Below are 21,399 nucleotides of genomic sequence, written 5' to 3' on the forward strand. Positions count from 1 at the left end.
CCTAATTCAAACCTGTTGGCAATCGTCATTGCCACCCGGGGAAAGTTTGGACTCTCCAAGAGTATCACACGCTACCTGGTATACATGGTCGTAGCTGATTTAATGTTTCTCGTCTTCGAGGTAATTTTCCACGAGATTATTGATGGTTATATTCCCTATTCCTGAATCGAACCACGATTAGTAGCGCGAACATTACCCTTATGTAGATTTCTGTTGATTGCTCGGTTTGGCTAAAGGCGACTTTTATTATCGATCGATTTGTCACCATTTGTAATCTGCAGTTACGAGCAAAATATTACACTGAGGAAACGGAGTCTTTGGTTATAGCATTGACGTGTATGTTAAATATTAATCAAAATGTCCCAATATATATTGTCTACGTGCATGGAGAATAGTCGACAAAGTAGCTTGGTCATGTGGTGTAACCTCACCGTTATGGGTGGCATTTTGATCGATAGAACCCATCTTAACCCCATTTGCACCAGTTTTACTGATCATGCTCCTCAACACCCTGACATTCAGTCACATTGTACAAGCCAACAGAGTGAGGAGCGGTCTTCGAGGGAATACAAAGGACGAGAGCAGTGCAGATCAAGAGGTGGAGAACATGATTATGTCCATAATTCTAATGCTAGCCAAATCCGGCAGCTTGCGTGTTTCATCTGTTTGGGCATTCAGCTTTTAGCAACATATTACAATCACGCATTTCCCATATAGAACAGACCGGATAAATACTGAGGTGTGTGAGTGCCCGCACCAACACATTTATTTATGGAGTGACACGGAAAAAAAAATAGGGTGGAATTTAAACATGCGTTTAAGTTTTATTTTCTTGGTCACTAAAAGTGTTTTTAATGTCTCGTTGAAACTAATCATTGATTTCAACATGCCCTTGTTTTCTATGTTTTTTTATGTGTTCCTCGTTTGGAGACAACATTCGAACCACAGAGACTATGCCCGTGGCCGCCTTCGGTTCCAGTTCGGTTTGCATCGAGTGTTCCAGTTTCCTTCCAAAAACCAAAGACTTGCGGGGTGGTAATTAACAACCCTCTGCAAATAGTTCTTAATGTGTAGGGAGTGGACGAGAAAGTGGGATGACAGAACATGTGTCAACGTGCGACGAATGGTCGGCATGTACTCCTTGGGACGAAGTGACGGTTGCCATGCTATCTCTGTTAAACAATAACAATAGTCTATCGAAATAATGTACACGACATTTGTAATTGGTTCAGGCACACTCAAGGCGAATGGACAATAAGAACAAACGGCTAACTCTGAGAAAGGATCTGATGAATGGTCTGTGAATACGCATATCTAATCTTGCTGCTGAATTTGTCTGACTTGTAAGTGCCTCCGGTACTTTCTCTGTATATTAATATTTATAATCTAATTGATTGAAACATTAAAATTACATTATAATTTCAACAACAGCTTATCCATGTGTGGGAATAGAAGTAAATATTTAAAATATATTTGTTTGAGATGTTTCCATGAGGAATCCAAGGTTATCGGGACAATGATCAATGGAAGATCACATTAGAACGTGTTGATCTTTCCTTCAATGGCGTGTAAGGGTGGGATAAACAGTCCCCAGTGTTGCAATTGTCTACTACATGCACAATAACAGACACGATTGGAAACATCTGGCGGGCGGGTCAACACATTGTTACGGAAATATTTGAAATCACTTAATTTCCAATATTTCTCAAAGTTTAACCCCTTGGCACCTGCTTGTATGGTGTTGGTGCCTGCTTGTATGGTAGTTATAGAATGGGATATTATGTAAGAATCCTGGGTGGATATATATGGGAAAGTTTAGATTGGATTAAGATTAAATAAGTTGGAAAGACATATCTATATTACTAAAACTCTGTTCTTGACCGCTTTTGGCGATCTGTGCTGCGATTTCCGAGAGAACGCCGCCACCTACGGTCGTCATTTTTGGCCACCTCGCTCAGAGCCCGCCTCTGCCGCATGTGTGCCGAGGATTTTTCCCGTTGATGAAATATGACCGAGATATTAATGTTTATACAACATTCCCCATTCTCTCTGCTGCCCCCGCTGGCAGCAGGGGGAGGGATGGACTATAAAACCCGGAAGTGTCCTGCTTTAATCACTTTCTTCCGGACCGCGAAGTGAAAGGGTCACGGCTCTCTGAGCTGCAGCTTTACTCCAAGGTGTGTCCCCTGCATATGCTTTTTCAGCCAATTGATATGTATGTTGTTCACCATTCTAAAGGACTGTTGGCGTCATTACCAGAACACTGTTAAAGAGGCCAAAAGAGAATACCTGTCAAACATTATTGTGTCTAAGCGTCACGACCCACGTGTGCTATTTAAAATCATTGACTCTGTTCTAAATGCCCCGCAGCCTGTCTGTCTGGAAGCATCGTCTGAAATGTGCAATGACTTCCTGCACTTTTTTATTAATAAGGTTGTTTCCATAAGGGCTCTTATTTTAGCTCCTGCCTCTGACCCCTCTGTTTCTGTCCCATGCCTGGTGGTATTGGATAAGTTTGTGCCTGTAACATTGTCGTGTTTAGAGGATGTGGTTAGCCATATTAAGCCATCGGGTTCCCCTTGTGATGCTGTCCCTCCTCATCTTTTTAAAGAGGTTTTCCCTAGTATAGGTCAGTCGGTTCTTGCCATTATCAACAGCAGCCTGTGTTCTGGGGTTGTCCCCGTAAATTTTAAACATGCAGTAGTGCAACCACTACTTAAGAAACCTGGCCTGGATCAAACTGTTCTGGCCAATTTTAGACCGATCTCCAAGCTGCCTTTTATCTCTAAAATTCTGGAGAAAGTTGTTTATGCTCAGCTAAAACTCTTCTCGGACGAGCATAATATTCGGGAGGTTTTCCAGTCTGGGTTTAAAACTATGCATAGCACAGAGTCAGCATTGCTAAGGGTTTTTAATGACATCCTCCCAGCTAATGATTCTGGTAATTATGGGGTTCTTGTCCTGCTGGACCTATCTGCCGCCTTTGATACAGTGGACCATGGTATCTTAATATCTCGGTTACAGCACCTAGTGGGCATTTGTGGCTGTGCCCTGGGATGGTTCAGGTCTTATCTGGCAGACAGAACTATGTGTGTAAGCCTTGCTAGTTTTGAATCCTCCTCCGCCCCTCTGTCATATGGGGTTCCACAGGGCTCAATTTTAGGGCCCCTGCTTTTCTCACTGTACTTGCTTCCTCTGGGTTCCATTTTTAGAAAGCATGGCATCTCTTTTTACTGTTATGCTGATGATAGCCAACTATATATGCCGCTGAGGGTGGAAGATGCTTTTTCTGTCATATCACTTCTGTCATGCCTTGAGGACATTAAGTCCTGGATGGCCCTAAACTTTCTAGGATTTAATGAAAAGAAAACAGAGGTGATATTGTTTGGTCCCAATGGCTGCCGTGAACCTCCCCTTGTTGACTTGGGTCCCCTGGCACGGTATGTGAAGCCAATAGTTTTAAACCTGGGTTTTAGGATGGACAGTGATTTTAAATTAGATCATCAAATAGGTGCGGTGGTAAAGTCCAGCTTATTTCACTTAAGGCAGCTGGCAAAGGTGAAGCCCATTCTTGAGCGGCAGCATTTTGAAACAGTAATCCATGCCTTTATTACATCTAGGCTGGATTACTGTAACGCACTCTATTTTGGAGTTGCTCGATCTTCACTGGCTCGTCTCCAGTTGGTTCAAAATGCTGCTGCTCGCCTTTTGACTGGAACTCGAAAGAGGGAGCAAATAACGCCAATTCTGGCCTCCCTCTACTGGCTCCCGGTGTACTTTCGAGTTCATTTTAAAATTATTGTATTTGTTTTTAAATCCTTAAATGGGCTCGCCCCGCCTTACCTCTATGAGCTGCTTCAGCCATACGCTCCTGCCCGGTGTCTCAGGTCAGCTGATCAGCTGCTCCTGGAGGTACCGAGGTCTAAGCGGAAGCTCAGAGGGGATAGAGCCTTCTCTGTTGCTGCTCCGGCACTCTGGAACACTCTGCCGTTGCACATCAGCCAGGCCCCCTCACTGTCCATCTTCAAAACGAGTATTAAAACACATTTATATTCCTTGGCTTTTGACCCTGCTTGAGACTTTGCTCCTGTTTTAGTGCTTTTAATGTTTTTAATTTTATTGTTTTTATTCTTTCTTTTAATGTTTTTATTGTCGTGTAATAATGTCTTGTCCATGACTAGTCATGTACAGCACTTTGTGGCAACAGTGGTTGTTTTTAAAGTGCTCTATAAATAAAGTTATTATTATTATTATTATTATTATTCACCATGGTCTGAAGTTTCTTGGCATTTTGTTGGAAAGAGTTTGTAAAATTGTCTATCTATATTGTCTTTGAAATGTGTATTGAAAATAAAAAGCATTTTCAAATTTGTCTATCTATATTGTCTTTGAAATGTGTATTGAACATGAAATGCATTTGTATATTTGTCTATCTATATTGTCTTTGAAATGTGTATTGAACATGAAATGCATTTGTATATTTGTCTATCTATATTGTCTTTGAAATGTGTATTGAAAATAAAAAGCATTGGTTATTGTTATAAAGCGTTTGCAAATTTATTTCTCTTGGGTTTTAAAATGGTTGCACCCGTTTTCAGGTGACTAAAGCATGATGTCTGTATTGTCTTTGAAATGTTTATGTAAATTGAAATGCATTTGTTGCAACGTTTTCAGGCGGAATAAAGCTTTTCATTTGGACCAGAACTGTGTTTAAATTTAAAATTGGCGCTCATTTTGTGATTTTGGCGGTTGCAAGATGGCGACGATGACGTCATTTCCGGTGATCGGTAAGCCGGCGACGATGACGTCATTTCCGGTCGGAGGCAAGGCGGCGGTGATGACGTCATTTCCGGTCGGACGTAAGATGGCGCTGCCTGCTGAAGACGGAGTGCACGAGGTGTTGAATAATTCTACAGAACTGGTAAATGTTTGTGTGTTTGTTGCAGCAAAAGCTGCATTGCCTTTCAGCAAAAGCTGCATTGTGTTTCAGCAAAAGCTGCAACTGTGTTTCAGCAAAAGCTGCATTGCCTTTCAGCCAAAGCTGCATTGCCTTTCAGCCAAAGCTGCATTGCCTTTCAGCCAAAGCTGCATTGCCTTTCAGCCAAAGCTGCATTGCCTTTCAGCCAAAGCTGCATTGCCTTTCAGCCAAAGCTGCATTGCCTTTCAGCCAAAGCTGCATTGCCTTTCAGCCAAAGCTGCATTGTGTTTCAGCATTGTGTTTCAGCCACAGACTACAACAGGATTTGAAGATTTGTTCAAATATTCGGCTGCTTTCTCTACGGTAAGTCTGTGTTTGTTGGACGTTATTTAAAAGCAGCATTTTGTTTCAGCAAAAGACTCCACAGCAGGATTTGAATATTAGTTTTGCACAGTATTTTAGTGTTGTGTGTGTGAATGTGTGTGTGTGAATATATATATATGTGTGTGAATACATATGTGTGTGTGTGTGTGTGTGTGAATATATATATGTGTGTGTGTGTGTGAACATGTGTGTATGTGTGTTTGTGTGTGAACATGTGTGTATGTGTGTGTGTGTGTGTGTGAATATATATGTGTGTGAATATATATGTGCGTGTGAATATATATGTGTGTTTGTGTGTGAATATATATGTGTGTGTGTGAATATATATATGTGTGTGTGAATATATATATGTGTGTGTGAATATATATATATGTGTGTGTGAATATATATATATATGTGTGTGTGAATATATATATAAAGTGGCTTGCAAAAGTATTCATACCCCTTGAACTTTTCCACTTTTTGTCACGTTACAACCACAAACGTAAATGTATTTTATTGGGATTTTATATGATAGACCAACACAAAGTGGCACATAATTGTGAAGTGGAAGGAAAATGATACATGGTTTTCAAATTTTTTTACAAATAAAAAACTGAAAAGTGTGGCGTGTAAAAGTATTCAGCCCCTTTTACTCTGATACCCCTAAATAAAATCCAGTGCAACCAATTGCCTTCAGAAGTCACCTAATTAGTAAATAGAGTCCACTTGTGTGTAATCTAATCTCAGTATAAATACAGCTGTTCTGTGAAGGCCTCAGAGGTTTGTTAGAGAACATTAGTGAACAAACAGCATCATGAAGCCCAAGGAACACATCAGACAGGTCAGGGATAAAGTTGTGGAGAAGTTTAAAGCAGGGTTAGGTCATAAAAAAATATCCCAAGCTTTGAACATCTCATGGAGCACTGTTCAATCCATCATCCGAAAATGGAAAGAGTATGGCATAACTGCAAACCTACCAAAACATGGCCGTCCACCTAAACTGACAGGCCGGGCAAGGAGAGCATTGATCAGAGAAGCAGCCAAGAGGCCTATGGTAACTCTGGAGGAGCTGCAGAGATCCACAGCTCAGGTGGGAGAATCTGTCCACAGGACAACTATTAGTCGTGCACTCCACAAATCGGGCCTTTTAGAACAGTGGCATGAAGAAAGCCATTGTTGAAAAAAAGCCATAAGAAGTCCCGTTTGCAGTTTGCCACAAGCCATTTGGGGGACACAGCAAACATGTGGAGGAAGGTGCTCTGGTCAGATGAGACCAAAATTGAAGTTTTTGGCCTAAATGCAAAACGCTATGTGTGGCAGAAAACTAACACTGCACATCACCCTGAACACACCACCACCACTGTGAAACATGGTGGTGCCAGCATCATGCTGTGGGGATGCTTTTCTTCAGCAGGGACAGGGAAGGTGGTCAGAGTTGATGGGAAGATGGATGGAGCCAAATACAGGGCAATCTTGGAAGAAAACCTGTTAGAGTCTGCAAAAGACTTGAGACTGGGGCGGAGGTTCACCTTCCAGCAGGACAACGACCCTAAACATACAGCCAGAGCTACAATGGAATGGTTTAGATCAAAGCATATTCATGTGTTAGAATGGCCCAGTCAACGTCCAGACCTAAATCCAATTGAGAATCTCTTGCAAGACTTGAAAATTGCTGTTCACAGACACTCTCCATCCAATCTGACTGACCTTGAGCTATTTTGCATTGAAGAATGGGCAAAAATTTCAGTCTCTAGATGTGCAAAGCTGGTAGAGACATACCCCAAAAGACTTGCAGCTGTAATTGCAGCGAAAGGTGGTTCTACAAAGTATTGACTCAGGGGGGCTGAATACTTTTGCACGCCACACTTTTCAGTTTTTTTTTTGTAAAAAAATTTGAAAACCATGTATCATTTTCCTTCCACTTCACAATTATGCACCACTTTGTGTTGGTCTATCACATAAAATCCTAATAAAATACATTTAAGTTTGTGGTTGTAACGTGACAAAATGTGGAAAATTTCAAGGGGTATGAATACTTTTGCAAGCCACTGTATGTGTGTGTGAATATATATATATATATGTGTGTGAATATATATATATATATATATATATATATGTGTGTGTGAATATATATATATATGTGTGTGTGAATATATATATATATATATGTGTGTGTGTGGGTGAATGTATCTATGTGTGTGTGGGTGAATGTATATATGTGTGTGTGTGTGTGAATATATATATGTGTGTGCGAATATATATATGTGTGTGAGAATATATATATGTGTGTGTGTGTGTGTGAATATGTGTGTATATATGTGTGTGTGTGTGTGTGTGTGTGTGTGTGTGTGTGTGTGTGTGAATATATATGTGTGTGTGTGTGCGTGGATATATGTGTGTGAATATATATATGTGTGCATATATGTATATGTGTGTGTGTGAATATATATATGTGTGCATATATGTATATGTGTGTGTGTGAATATATATGAATGTGTGTGTGTGAATATATGTGTATGTGTGTGAATATATGTGTGTGTGTGTGAATATATATGAGTGTGTGCGTGAGTGGATATATGTGTGTGTGAATATATATGAATGTGTGTGTGAATATATATGTATGTGTGCGTGAATATATATGTATGTGTGCGTGAATGTGTGTGTATATGTGTGTGTGAGTGTGTGAATAGGGGGTTGCACGTAAGGTCACAAGGTCATAGGACTTGACGCACGGAGCCGCTCAATCCATCTGGAAGACATCCGTCACTTCCAGTATATGTTGTTAATGCAAGAAACGCTTACTTTGCTATCTGTTAAAATGCGCCAAAATGTTGAATTTTTGCTCTGAAAAAAATTGTGGAAGTTGGGGTAAGTGTGAGAGACATGTACCCAACATTAGAATTCCAAACGTGAAATGAAATGAAGGTAAAGAGAAGCGAGAATTGAAGGGACAACAGCAGCTAAAGTGCTTGGTAAACATTGGCTGTGCAGATATCGTAATTGAAAATATCAGAATTATCGTGTTTGCTCACTGCATTTCATCAACAGTAAGGCATTATTCGTGTTTTTTCTTGATTCCTTTGGTATCTAAAAATTCTCAGAAGTGATAAATCTGGCTGTAATTTTTTCTTCAGATGCGTTTTCATTTTGTACGTAAAAACCTACTTGAGAACCATGGGCGATTTAAAAAAAATAATTAAAAAAAAAATACAGCCAGTTTTATCACTTCTGAAACATTTTAGATGCCAAAGAAATCAAGAAAAAACACAAATAATGCTTTAGTGTTGATGAAATGTAGTGAGCAAACGGCAAATGTTTGCTAAGCACGCTGTCTGTTGTCCCTTCAGCTCTCACTTCTATCTACCGTCATTTCTCCTCACTTTTGGAATTCTGAAGTAGGCTAAATGTCTCACATGCTCATCCCGATTTCCATAATTATTTGCAGCGCAAAAATTGACATTTTCGGCGGGTTTTAACGGGACCGCTACGTTCAGATTCAGATTCGGATTCAACTTTAATTGTCGTTGTCAGTGTAAGTACAGAGACAACGAAATGCGGTTAGCATCTCTCTGGAAGATGGAGTTGGAAACAATGGTAAGTGCCTACCTGCAGTACATCGCGTGTAATCCATTTGGTGCAGCGTAGCAACAGTACGGGTCATGGGCCGTGAAACCTCCGTGTGTGTGTGTGTGTGTGTGTGTGTGTGTGTGTGTGTGTGTGTGTGTGTGTGTGTGTGTGTGTGTGTGTGTGTGTGAGTGTGTGTGTGTGTGTGTGTGTGTGTGTGTGTGTGAATGTGTGTGTGTGTGTGTATGTGTGTATGTGTGTATGTGTGAATGTGTGAATGTGTGTGTGTGTGTGTGTGTGAATATACATGTGTGTGTGTGAATATATATGTGTGTGTGTGTGTGTGTGTGTGTGAATATATGTGTATGTGTGTGACATGTGTGCGTGTGAAAACGTGTGCGTATGTGTGTGTGTATGTGTGTGAGTGAATATGTGTGTGTGTGAATATGTGTGTGTCTATATGTATGTGTGTGTGTGAATATGTGTGTGTGTGTGTGTGTACATGTGTGTGTCTGAATATGTGTGTGAGTGAATATGTGTGTGTGTGTGTGCATATGTGTGTGTGCGTGTGAACATATATATGTGTGTGTGTGAAATAATATAGTATTTCGTAGTTCAGAGCTTATTTGTTAAGTTTAATAGCGTGATGGCTGTCAAGAAGAAGCTGTTCCTCAATGTAGATGTTACCGTTTTCAGTTTACAAAAGTCGGACGTGACTCCAGAAATCAGGCATCAGTCAGTCCACAAGCCGTGAGAGTCAGTCAGTCTAAAGGACATGAGTTAATCCCAAGGCAGTGAGTGAGTCCACAGGTCATGAGTAAATCACTCACTGCCCCCTCTCCACTGACATCCCGCACCTCAAGATGCTGCCCTCTGCCTGGCTATAGGATGCAACCCGTACTGAAGCCGCCCTCATCCCCTGCATGAGCCCCCCCCCCTTTCTCATCAGCTCACGAAAACCACCGCCTGAAGCTGTGCCCCTCCCTTGGCTGCACGATGTTTACCATCCCCCACCCCACCCTGACAGCCCCCACCTCAAAAAAATGTTTTGCACAAAATCTTCACAACATTAACAACTGAAATTGTCTTTAGGCTGCCTTTTCAACATCATGTCAGGAAATGTTAGAGGTCAAGGTGATGTGGCCATTGCTGTAGTATCCTCTGGGATAGCAGCTGCATTTCTGCCTGGTGGAAGAACTACACATTATCGATTCAAGATACCCATCCAAGTGGCCGAGGATACATTGTGCAACATCGAGAAGAACTTTAAGACGGCACATTTCACGAGGCAAGTGAAAGACATTGTTTGGGATGAATTTCCAATGATTTGGAGAGAATGCTTTGAAGTTGTGGACAGAACTCTTCCAGATGTCTTCAGCAACACCAAGCATGTTGGTGCCCCTCCCCTGCCATGCCAGCCCTCAGTGACTGAGCTGCCAGCCCAAAAATCAATTCCACCCACAAACTCCATACTAGCCCTCTGGAAACCAGTACCTTCGGCCCAACATACTAGCTCAACAGAAATATGAAGGGAATTGTCAAAGGTTTCCTGAAGGATGGAACATCGCCCAAGAATGTTGTCATTAATAGCGTGCTTCGTTGAATGATGACTTCTGAGATAAATTATCAGATTTTCCTTCTTAACATTTGACCGCTGACTTTCTCTATATTAAAATTGTCTCTTTTTATCAACAGGAAATAGTCATCAAGAGGCAGCGAGCAGCAGAACGCAACAAGACGCAACAAGACACAAGTAAAAACTTAATAAATCTCATCTTTAAAATTTAAATTGTTCTTATATTTTAAGAGTCATTCACATTCTAAACGTTAATAAAACCTTTTTGCACTTTTAATGTCGTGTGTTCTTCAGCACAATAGAACCTAATAGGCAGGAATGGCTGCTCTGTGGGAGAGCCACTAAGAGTGCATGGGGGGGGGGAGGTTGTTTGGAGATGCACTGAATGTGTGGGTGGGAGGGGAATGGCAAGGAGCGGGGGGGGGGGGTGGGTGAGTGAACTGCCAGCGTACAAGACGTGAGTGACTGCACTGCCAGCCCACGAGCCGTGAGTTAGTGAACTGCCAGCCCACCAGCTGTAAGGGACTGAACTGCCAGCCCAATAACCCATTCAGTTCACCCTCTTCCCCCTTCTCTCTTAATCTCACCTGTTTAGGGCAGAATTTCCGGCAGTTTCTCAGCCGCCACCCTGCCAGGTCCGAGTGATTGTACTGCCAGGCCTCAGTGACTGAGCTGCCAGCCCTCAGTGACTGAGCTGCCAGCCCATAAATCCATTTGACCCACAAATTCCATACTAGCCCTCTGGAAATCAGTACCTTCGGCCCCCAACACTCATAAAAGCACAATCAAGATTTTTATCTGTTTTTTTTTTTTAAAGTAATTGTATATCACATTTTTTCTTTCTTTTTCTAAGGCACTTTACAAGAAGGAGATGCAATATAAACCTAATAACTCGGGATGACCACCCAACTCCTAGAATTCTGAGGTATTTGGTTGCACCATATGATTCAGGAATATTACCTTGATTTACAATGCAAGACGATAGACAAATAAAGAATGGAGGAATTACATTTTGTAGCTGGAATATAAGGGGTGCCAACGAACCAATTAAGGGGGGTAAAATTTTTGCCCAACTAAAATCTTTGAAAAGCGACATAATGTTTTTGCAGGAAACACACATGAAACAACAAACACAAATGAGATTAAAGGCGAATTGGATAGGCCAAACATACTACTCCTCATTTACTTCTAAATCTAGGAGTACTGCTATTCTTATTAGAAAAGGTATTCCTTTTAAATTAAAGAATACTATATCAGATAAAGAGGGAAGGTATATTATAGTTTCGGGTGAAATTTATGCAACCCCACTAACTTTCATAAATATTTATGCTCCGAATTTTGACAACCCCCAATTTTTCGATAAAATTATAGACATAATATCAGAGTTTAATTACCAACATGTGATAATAGGGGGGGGGGGGGACTTTAACTGTTTTAGATTCATATCTAGATAAATCAGCAAAAACAAAGGAAGAGTAATTTAAAATCTAAGACTAGCGAACTTCTAAATAAATATATAAAAAATACTAATATAATAGATGTATGGAGATCTGCTAATCCAGTTGGAAGGGAATACTCGTTTTACTCTTCGGTACATAAAACTTATTCAAGAATTGATTATTTTTTAGTGGATATGAAATTAATGTCATATACAAACAATCCAACATACCACATTAGTAGTATCTCAGATCACTCTCCGTTGACATTGTCAGTAAAATTTGAGGGAATGCCCGGTAAAAAATATTTTTGGAGGTTTAATACACATATTTTAAATGACGTGCAAGGCTATCAATATTCAAAACAACAAATGAAACGTTTTTTCGATACAAATGATATACCAGGTACTTCGCCTTCTTTATTATGGGAAACTTTTAAGGCATTTATGAGAGGAATAATAATTTCATATCAAAGTTTTCAAAATAAAAAGAATAAGACAGAACAAATGTTGTTTGAACAAGAAATCAGAGTTAGAGTTAGATAATGCTAAAGATTCCACGACAGAAAAACACAATAAGATAATATTACTGAAATTTGAACTTAATCGAATTTTATCGGCAAGAGTAATAAGACTATTTTAAATTACAAAACAGGAACATTTTGAGTTTGGTGACAAACCACATAAGCTTTTAGCTCGCCAATTGAAAAAACAAGAAAAGGAAAATACTGTTACCAAAATTAAATCAGAGAAAGGTGAATTACTAATACTACCTAAAGATATTAATAATAGATTTGCTCAATTTTACCAAAACTTATATACATCTAAAATTAAAATAGAAGATAGTAAAATAATAATTTTTTTAGATAACTATAATCTTCCAAAACTGGACCTTTTGGAACAAGAGGAACTTGGAGCTCAAATTACAATCAAAGAAATAGGTGAAACAATAAAATCGTTGAAAAATGGTAAGACACCGGGACCAGTTGGTTTTATTAATGAATTTTATAAAAAAATATCATGAGATAACGACCCCTTATTTATTTAATTTATACTCCCATGCTTTTAAAGAAAACAAACTACCTGAAACACTAACAGAATCAACTATTACGCTTATTCCAAAAAAAGATAAAGATTTAGAAGATCCGGGCTCATACTGAGCTGTATCACTTTTAAATACAAATCAGAAAATCTTAGCAAAGACTTTAGCAAGAAGATTAAGCAAACATATTAGTAAATTGATAAACCCTGATCAAACGGGGTTTATACCCAAAATATACTCATTTAATAATTTGAGACGCCTGTTTAATATAATGTACTCGCATAAAGTAGAAGAAGAAGATATATCAATTATTTATTTGGATGCAGAGAAAGCATTTGATCAAGTAGAGTGGCAATATTTATATAAAGTACTACAAACATTTAATATGGGAGAGCATTTTATAACATGGGTAAAGTTATTGTATGATAAACGGATGGCAAGAATTTTAACTAACAACATGTTATCTCAAAATTTTCAACTATCAAGGGGTAATAGGTAGGGATGTGCGTTATCACCCCTGCCATTTGCCCTTATGATAGAACCCCTGGCTGAAAGAATAAGAATTCATCCGAATATTCAGGGCTATAATACCAGGGACTCAAAGAATAAAATCTCATTATATGCAGACGATATACTTTTATATATTACAAAGTCACAAACGAGCATACCAAATTTATTAAATTTAATAGAGGAATTTGGGTCTTTTTCTGGATATAGAATAAATTGGAATAAAAGTGAAATCATGACATTAAAACCTCAAGAACCTACACACTTATTGAAGTTCCCCTTTAAAATCGCAACAGAATATTTTAAATATTTGGGTATTCAGATTACTAGAAAATACAAAGCAATATTCAACGCTAATTTCATACCTTTATTAAATAAACATAATACGCTGATTAAATTTTGGAAAACACTTCCTTTATCATTATTAGGTAGAATAAATGCAATAAAAATGATCTTCCTACCACAATTACTATACCTATTTCAATCTATACCGGCATATATACCAAAATATATATTTTTTAAATTAGACTCTAATATTACTAATTATATTTGGGACAATAGATCACATAGAATCACAAACAAACACTTATGTAAACGAGAAGAGGTCGGGGGACTTTCACTTCCGAATTTTATGTATTATTACTGGGCAGTGCATATTAAGAATAGGATTTACTGGCTGGATAGTTCTACCCAACAGACAGAATGGATAAAAATGGAGAAAGAGGAGTGTCATCCTTGTAATATAGGAACGATCCTCTTCTCCCCGAAAAAACTGAATAACACAATATATAAGAAGAACCCAATTATATATGGTACAATAAGAATTTGGAAACAAATACAATTATCTTTAAAATTAAGAAATCTATCATTGTTAATGCCAATAGCGAATAACCCTTTATTTAGACCATCTCTTATTGATACAACATATAACCAATGGGAAAGTCTTGGAATTAGAAGGATCGGGGATATGTACGAAATGGGAAACCTACTATCATTCCAACAATAACAAATAAAATTTAAACTGAAAAACAACCAATATTTTAAATATCTTCAGATTTGCGATTTCATGAAAAAATATATACAAGGATATCAAAAAGTAACTCCTGAATTATTGCAAGAAGCAATGAATATTGAAGCTGACTCACAAAAATTAATATCATATTTATATAATGGTATTCTAAATATAGACCTACCATCGACAGAGGTACTTAGAGAAGAGTGGGAACGGGAACTAATGATAAAAATCACGAAGGTTACATGGGAAAAATACTTGAGATATATTCACAAATGTTCGATTAATGTAAGACATAATCTAATTCAATTTAAAATTGTACATAGATTATATTATTCAAAAACAAGATTGAACAAATTTTATCCAAATATATCCGCCACTTGTGATAAATGTCTAGCCCAAAATGCAACTATAACACACTCCTTAGTCTCCTGCACAAAACGAAAATGGACAAGGGAGAGCCAGTGGATGTAGTGTACCTGGACTTTCTGAAAGCATTTGATAAGGTCCCACATAGGAGATTAGTGGGCAGAATTAGGGCACATGGTATTGGGGGTTGAGTGCTATCATGGATAGAAAATTGATTTGCAGACAGGAAACAAAGAGTAGGGATTAACGTGTCCCTTTCAGAGGGACCGCAGCTATTTGCAATATATATTAATGATTTAGATGAAGGGATTACGTAACATTTGCAAATTTGCAGATGACACAAAGCTTGGTGGCAGTGGGAACTGTGAGGAGGATGCTCTGAGAATGCAGGGTGACTTGGACATGTTGGGTGAGTGGGCAGATGCATAGCAGATGCAGTTTAATGTGGATAAATGTGAGGTTATTCACGTTGGTAGCAAAACCGGAAGGCAGATTATTATCCAAATGGTGTCAAATTGGGAAAAGGGGAAGTACAACGAGATGTGGGGGTACTTGTTCATCAGTCTAAGTAAGCATGCATGTACAGCAGGCAGTGAAGAAAGCGAATGGCATGTTGACCTTCATAACAAGAAGAATTGAGTATAGGAGCATAGAGGTACTTGTACAGTTGTACGGGGCCCTAGTGAGCCGACACCTGGAGTATTGTGTGCAGATTTGGTCTCCAATATTGAGGAAGGACATTCTTGCTATTGAGGGAGCGCAGTGTTATTTCCCGGGGTGGCGGGACTGGCATATGCTGAGAGAATGGAGCGGCTAGGCTTATACTCTGGAATTTAGAATGATGATGGAAACTCCTTGAAACATATAAGATTATTCAGTGTTTTAACACGCTAGAGGCAGGAAACATGTTCCCGGTGTTGGGGGAGTCCGAACCAGGGGGCTCCGTTTAAGAATAAGGAGTGAGCCATTTAGAACGGAGATGAGGAAACACTTTTTCACACTTAGAATTTTGACTGTGGAATTTTTGCCTCTGGTGGAGGCCGGCTCCTTTGATGCTTTCAAGAGAGCGCTAGATAGGGCTCTTGAAGATTGCGGAGTCAAGGGGATATGGGGAGAAGGCAGGAACGGGATACTGATTGTGGATGATCAGCCGTGATCACATTGAATGGAGGTTCTCCCTTGAAGGGGAGAATGTCCTACACATGCACCTATTGACCATTGTCTATTGTCGACTCTATTCGTCATCCACTGACCCTTTAGATTGCCATCCTTATCTCCTCTTCACTGGAAGATGCTGATTACGCACTTTGATCAGAAGGCCTTTTAACCATATAACCATATAACAATTGCAGCACGGAAACACGCCATAACCATATAACCAGATAACAATTACAGCACGGAATCAGGTCATCTTGACCCTTCTAGTCCGTGCCGAACACGTATTCTCCCCTAGTCCCATATACCTGCGCTCAGACCATAACCCTCCATTCCTTTCCCGTCCATATAACTATCCAATTTATTTTTAAATGATAAAAACGAACCTGCCTCCACCACCTTCACTGGAAGCTCATTCCACACAGCCACCACTCTCTGAGTAAAGAAGTTCCCCCTCATGTTACCCCTAAACTTCTGTCCCTTAATTCTCAAGTCATGTCCCCTTGTTTGAAACTTCCCTACTCTCAGTGGGAAAAGCTTAACCACGTCAACTCTGTCTATCCCTCTCATCATTTTAAATACCTCTATCAAGTCCCCCCTTAACCTTCTGCGCTCCAAAGAATAAAGCCCTAACTTGTTCAACCTTTCTCTGTAACTTAGTTGCCGAAACCCAGGCAACATTACAGTAAATCTCCTCTGTACTCGCTCTATTTTGTTGACATCCTTCCAATAATTAGGCTACCAAAATTGTACACCATACTCCAGAATTGGCCTCACCAATGCCTTGTACAATTTTAACATTACATCCCAACTTCTATACTCAATGCTCTGATTTATAAAGGCCAGCACGCCAAAAGATTTCTTTACCACCCTATCTACATGAGATTCCACTTTCAGGGAACTGTGCACTGTTATTCCCAGGTCCCTCTGTTCACCTGCATTCTCCAATTCCCTACAATTTACCATGTACGTCCTATTTTGATTTGTCCTGCCAAGATGTAGCACCTCAAACTTATCAGCATTAAACTCCATCTGCCATCTTTCAGCCCACTCTTCCAACTGGCATAAATCTCTCTGTAGACTTTGAAAATCTACTTCATTATCCACAACCCCGCCTATCTTAGTATCATCTGCATACTTACTAATCCAATTTACCACACCATCATCCAGGTCATTGATGTACATGACAAACAACAGTGGACCCAACACAGATCCATGTGGCACCCCACTAGTAACTGGCCTCCAACCTGACAAACAGCCATCCACCATTACTCTCTGGCATCTCCCTTTCAGCCACTGTTGAATCCATCTTGCTACTCCACCATTAATACCCAACCATTGAACCTTCTTAACCAACCTTCCATGAGGAACCTTGTCAAAGGCCTTACTGAAGTCCATATATACAACATCTACTGCTTTACCCTCATCAATTTCCCGAGTAACCTCTTCAAAAAATTCAAAAAGATTAGTCAAACATGACCTTCCTGGCACAAATCCATGTTGACTGTTCCGAATCAGACCCTGTTTATCCAGATGCTTATATATATTATCTCTAAGTACCCTTTCCATTAATTTGCCCACCACTGACGTCAAACTAACAGGTCTATAATTGCTAGGTTTACTCTTAGACCCCTTTTTAAACAATGGAACGACATGCGCAGTACGCCAATCCTCCGGTACTATTCCCGTTTCAAATGACATTTGAAATATTTCTGTCATAGCCCCTGCTATTTCTACACTAACTTCCCTCAATGTCCTAGGGAATATCCTGTCCGGACATGGAGACTTATCCACTTTTATATTTCTCAAAAGTGTCAGTACTTCCTCTTCTTTGAATCTCATACTTTCCATAGCTACACTGCTTGTTTCCCTTACCTCACATAATTCAATATCCTTCTCCTTGGTGAATACCGAAGAAAATAAATTGTTCAATATCTCCCCCATCTCTTTTGGCTCTGCAGATAGCTGTCCACTCTGACTCTCTAATGGTCCATCTCGGCACTTCTAGTCCGTGCCGAACAGTTATTCTCACCGAGTCCCATCTACCTGCACTTAGACCATAACCCTCCATTCCTTTCCCGTCCATATACCTATCCAATTTTTTTGTAAATGATAAAAACGAACCTGCCTTAACCACATCCACTGGAAGCTCATTTCACACAGCAACCACTCTCTGAGTAAAGAAGACCCCCCTCATGTTGCCCCTAAACTTTTGTCCCTTAATTCTCAAATAATGTCCTCTTGTTTGAATCTTCCCGACTCTCAATGGAAAAAGCTTATCCACGTCAACTATCTCTATTCCTCTCATAATTTTAAAGACCTCTATCAATTCCCCCCTTAACCTTCTGCGATCCAAAGAATTCGGACATGTCATCTATGGACCTATTCCCCACGAAAGTACTTTCCCCCCAACATCCAGACCTATTCCTGTTCAATACAATGCAGATTTTCTCTCAAAATATGGATTTCATTGCAAATATTAATCATAGTTAATCGTTCTGTTTCACTAGGGCGTACATGTTAAACCGAGAAATATAATACATAGGATCGAGGGTAAATGATGCAGACACCGGTTGTTGAGACGCGACGGCCGCATTTTCTGTTCAGCCAGAGTAAATGCAAAAACAAGGGATTACGGATCGGTACAATACATAGAAACATAGAAAATAGGTGCAGGAGAAGGCCATTCGGCCCTTCGAGCCTGCACCGCCATTTAATATGATCATGGCTGATCATCCAACTCAGTATCCTGTACCCTTCTTGTCTCTATACCCCATGATCTCTTTAGCCACAAGGGCCACATCTAGCCCCCTCTTAAATATTGCCAATGAACTGGCCTCAAATAGTCAGGTCAAGTGAAGTCAAGTCAAGTTTATTTGTCACATACACATACGAGATGTGCAGTGAAATGAAAGTGGCAATGCTCGCGGACTTTTGTGCAAAAGACAAACAACCAAACAACCAAACAAACTATAAACACAATCATAACACACATATTCTTTTACATAATAAATAATGGAAGGAAAAACGTTCAGTAGAGTTAGTCCCTGGTGAGATAGGCGTTTACAGTCCGAATGGCCTCTGGGAAGAAACTCCTTCTCAACCTCTCCGTTCTCACCATATGGCAACGGAGGCGTTTGCCTGACCGTAGCAGCTGGAACAGTCCGTTGCAGGAGTGGAAGTGGGCTCTCATGATATTGTTGGCTCTGGAGTTGCACCTCCTGATGTATAGTTCCTGCAGGGGGGCAAGTGAAGTTCCCATAGTGCGTTCGGCCGAACGCACTACTCTCTGCAGAGCCTTCTTGTCCTTGGCAGAGCAATTCCCAAACCAGATGGTAATGTTCCCGGACAAGATGCTTTCCACCGCCGCTGCGTAGAAGCACTGGAGGATCCTCGGAGACACTCTGAATTTCCTCAATTGCCTGAGGTGGTAAAGGCGCTGCCTTGCCTTACTCACGAGTGCTGAGGCGTGTGATGCCCATGTCATATCCTCGGAGATGTGGACTCCCAGATATTTAAAACAGTTCACCCTATCCACAGGATCCCCATTTATCCTCAATGGAGTGTACGTCCTCGGATGATGTGCCCTCCTAAAGTCCATGATCAGCTCCTTCGTTTTTTTGATGTTCAAGAGGAAGCTGTTATCCTGGCACCAGAGTGCTAGATCAGCCACCTCCTCCCGGTAGGCCTTCTCGTCGTTGTCTGAGATCAGGCCCACCACCACAGCGTCATCAGCAAACTTAATTATTGAGTTGGAGCTGAACCTAGCCACACAGTCATGTGTGTACAGGAAGTACAATGGGGGGCTGAGGACGCAACCCTGGGGCGATCCTGTGCTCAGGGTGAGGGACTTCGATGTATTCCCTCCCATCTTGACTACCTGGGGCCTGGCGGTTAGAAAGTCCAGGACCCAGGCACACAGGGAGGTGTTGAGCCCCAATTCCATTAGCTTCCCGGCCAGTCTGGTGGGGACTATCGTGTTGAAGGCTGAACTGTAGTTTATGAACAGCATCCTCACGTAGCCCCCCTTCTGGCTGTCCAGATGGGAAAGAGCGGTGTGCAAGACCTGGGAGACCGCATCGTCCGTGGATCTGTTCGGACGGTATGCGAACTGCAACGGGTCCATGTTCCGAGGGAGGAAGGCGCAGATGTGTTTCTTCACCAGCCTCTCAAAGCATTTCATGACTGCCAAGGTAAGGGCCACCGGACGGTACATTCAGACAGGCTGGGGAGGCATTTTTTGGTACCGGTACAATGATGGATTTTTTGAAGCAGGCAGGGACCACGGGCTTGTCCAGGGAGAGGTTGAATAATGTAGTGAGCACTGGAGCTACCTGCGTAGCACAGGACTTGAGTACTCGCCCCGAGATGCCATCGGTGCCTGCAGCTTTTCTCGTGTTCACCCGTGTCAGAGCCCTCCTCACGTCATGCTCCGACAGCGAGAATGTGTGCACATTCCTCCCTTCAGCTTCGGTAGCCAGCCCGCTGGTGGTATTGTCGATAGTCGGCAGACCTGGAGTGGTGTTGCCCCTCTCGAAACGAGCGTAAAAGGAGTTCAGGTCATCAGCTAGGGAGATGCCGGCACTTGCGGATGAGGGAGGGGTGCTCCGGTAGTTACTTACACTCCGTAGCCCCTGCCACAGGCTTCTGGTGTCCTGCTGCTCCATCTGTAACTCCATCTTTTCTCTGTACCTTCTCTTTGCGTCCTTCACCACCCTTCGCAGTCGGTAGGAATCTGCCTTGTAGACGTCCATGTTTCCTGATGCCAGGCCCGAGGTGGAGGCAGCGGTGCGAGCATTCAGGGCCACACGAACAGACCTGTCTACCCAGGGTTTTTGGTTCGGAAAGGTGCTTACCCTTACCGTGGGGACGATGTTGTCGGTTACTGTTGCGATGAAGTCCGTGACTGCTTCCGCGAACTCACTGACATCACTGGAACTTGTTTCGAACATATTCCAGTCGACGTCACTCAGTGCATCTTGCAGCATGGCCTCTGACTGGTCGGACCACCGCTTTACGTCCCTCGTCTCTACCGCTTACCGAACTATCCTCTGTTTATACTCTGGCAACAGGTAAATGGCAGCGTGGTCAGATTTTCCTAGGGGAGGGAGTGAAACGGCCTAGTAGCCTTTCCTGTACGGTGTGTAGCAGTGGTCCAAAGTTCTCTCCCCCTGGTGGCACACGTGATGTGTTGGTAGAAGTTCGGCATGACCTTCTTGAGATTTGATTTATTAAAATCTCCAGCCACCATCATAGCCGCATCCGGGTACTTGTTTTGATGTCGACATAGCACATCGTGTAGGGCCGATAGTGCCACGTCGGTGTCCGCCTGCGGTGGAATGTAGACGGCTGTGACGATCACTGAGCCGAACTCCCGGGGAAGGTAGAATGAGATCGTCAGGTGCTCCAGGCCCGGCGAGCAGGAACGGGAAAGCATCTTGATATTTCCAGCGTT

Source organism: Amblyraja radiata, unplaced genomic scaffold (assembly GCF_010909765.2).
Source record: "Amblyraja radiata isolate CabotCenter1 unplaced genomic scaffold, sAmbRad1.1.pri S66, whole genome shotgun sequence".
NCBI classification, from domain to species: domain Eukaryota; kingdom Metazoa; phylum Chordata; class Chondrichthyes; order Rajiformes; family Rajidae; genus Amblyraja; species Amblyraja radiata.